The following is a 2,917-nucleotide window of genomic DNA, read 5'->3' as shown; positions in this document are numbered from 1 at the left end:
ATGGAGTTTTAAAAGTTCATTTCCTTAATTTAAGCACAAATCACTCTGAGACTTGCGTCTTCCCCCTTTCATGAGTATCTGAATCAACAAAATCTATTCCAACATGAATTCACAATAAGAATATGAGCACAATGACACCTAAATTATCAAATTTGGAAACCGGGCCGAAATCAATCCAAAAACCCAATTTTGAAAACAAAGGATAAATCTAGAAATATTTAAATGAAAATGTCCGTCAAAGTATTTGGAATTCATTAGTGAAAACCATTTCAAAGATGGAGTTGTATTCAACTCAAAATCACCATTTTAGAAAACTCAAGTTCTTGGCAAAAAACATGATTTTTAGAATCAAAATCACTAATTTAAGGTCAAAATCAAGATACAATTAAAGGGAAATAAAGATTATGGGTAAAATTAACTTACTCAATAGTTTTCCCTAGAAAATCCCTCAAGAAATCGCCTCTACTAAGCTCCCACAAATCAAAAATGGTGAAAATGGGCTTTTCTCGACTTTTGGGAATTAAAACAATATTCAGGCAAAATAACCCCCTACAATCAGGGCCAGGGGCTTTGTGAATGCGGAGGTCAAATCTCCACAACTCTCCTCGATCATGGACAAGACCTCATGAATGCAAGGGTCAACTCACTTAACCCTCTGAGAATGCGGTCAAGGCCCCGCGAATGCGGAGGTTTAGCAGAATGACCTTCATGAATACAGTTGTAGACATAGGAATGCGAAGAAGAGTCATCAGTGATAGATGACAACAATCACTAAGGCACAGATATTCACCAAAAATACCCTCGAGATTTGTTCAGAATCCCATGCACACAAACTATAATGACCCTCTAGATCATTTTTGAATTAATACATTCATTCATTATTTAGAGAGTTCCTATAGAGACCCTAAGTAATTTATGACTTGCTGGCACTGAGTGTTTGGTCGCCTGGTAGTTAGTGTGGGTTTTTGGCCAGTTTCCCTATTTTGGAGCTTGATAACTTAAAAAGTTGACTTCGGTCATTTCTTTAGCTAAATGACCTCAGAGCAAAATTCTAATAGTTCCGTCAGCTCTGGATTGGCAAAACTAGGCTTGTAGCATGGTCATCATGCATATTGAGGCAATTAGTCTGAGTTTGAGTCCATTTGACGCTTTAGCCTTTGAAATTTGGCCTAAGGTTGACTTTGGTTAATATTCTTGAAAAATGCACTTGGAAGAAAATTCTGTCTATGTGATTAGTTTTGAAATATCGAGTTTGGTCTAGAATAACCCTTTATTAGCTTCCCGAGGCTTGCGATCTAACACCGAGGCCCCAAAACTCAAATTGTCTACGAACGAGCCATGATAAGAAAGAGAGAGGCAGAAGATACTCAAGATGGCGTAACGCCTAATCTAAGGCTCAACTACCATACCCAAGTCTGCTATTCCATTCTACAAGTAGCTAAGTTGTCCGAATCAACATCGGAGTAAAAGCAAGGCTTAACGGCTGCATCTATCGTGAGTCTATGGCAATACTAGTCTAAGCCTAGACTAAGGCCAACATGCTCATAATCAATAGATAACAGTTAAAGAAAGACTACAATGCATGGATGATCAACACAAAAGTAAGCACATGCTCGCAAGAACCCGAAATTCCCCAAAATAAACCTAAGCCGTGATATCTAAACATGAAAGCATGGTTCAATAGCTATCCACCCCCATATTCCGACAATTCCACAGCCAATCACATAGTCAAGCTCAATCTTGGGAATGGGAAGTCGTAGCCTACCTATAGGCCGATCAGCGTAAGTTTGTACATGAATAATTTTTGGACTCAAAAATGAGAATGTGGGACCTACTCTGGTAATTTTGGAATTGACTTTGTGAAAAGGTCCTAAACACTATCTCAAACTTGTGTTCCAAAATAGAACACAATTCAGGGCTTGAATCAGCCCAAACAATGACATGCAATAAATTCACAATTTAAGCTAGAAACCCAAAAAGGACAACATGTTTTTAATGGAATTTACATCAAATGAAGCCTTCCCAACAATCACCGACTGGTCACCCACTTAGATATGAAGTTTATGTACCCACATAACATCGAATCACTAAATTAGACAAGAATTGAGGGAGAAATCGCAAATTGAAAATGCAAAATGAAGGTTGGTTGGGGTCTGATGTTAATTTAAAAGGCCAGACGAAGTTCCTCTTCGCATTCACGAAGGACTCACAACCCTGAAGGTAAAAGGCCTACGCGATCACGAGGTTGACCTCTGCGATCGCGATGACCGAAACTGGTCAACATCCAAGGCTCATCTTTGCGATCGTGGCCTAGGGCCATGCAATTGCAATGCCCAGGTACTGAGGTGCTCCACAATCGTGGAGCCTTCATCGCGACCATGATGAAGGAATATACCTGCACCAGTTTTTTCTGCAACAACTATTTTGTCCAAGTTCAAATTCTATGACGGACTGCTCAAAATTCATTCAAAATTTTGTGCGCACAAATGAGATATGCTACCCCACCAACTTCGACGTTCTAGATTTAATGGCGCATTCAAAGTTTCCATACAATGTTATTTTAATAAAAAGTGGGTCTCACATCCAAGTGCCATTTTAGCCAATTTCCATGACAAGTAAACGAAGGGTCACTCGATATGTTGGAACTAACCGCGCTAACAGAATTTTCATCCAAGCGTGTTTTCCAAGAATGTTGACCAAAGTCAACCTTAGGCCAAATTTTAAAGGTTAAAAGACTAAATGGCCTCAAACTTGCACCGATTGTGTCGATACTCACACCGACTATTCTATTAGCCTAATTTGGCCATTCCAAAGGTGATGAATCTATCAGAATTCCGTTCTGAGGTCGTTTACCAGAAGTAATAATCGAAGTCAACTTTTTAAGTTATAAAATCTCCAAAATAGGAAAATGGACCTA

The sequence above is a fragment of the Solanum dulcamara genome, chromosome 1 (assembly GCF_947179165.1).
Source record: "Solanum dulcamara chromosome 1, daSolDulc1.2, whole genome shotgun sequence".
NCBI classification, from domain to species: domain Eukaryota; kingdom Viridiplantae; phylum Streptophyta; class Magnoliopsida; order Solanales; family Solanaceae; genus Solanum; species Solanum dulcamara.
Note: the sequence above shows the minus strand (reverse complement) of the source record.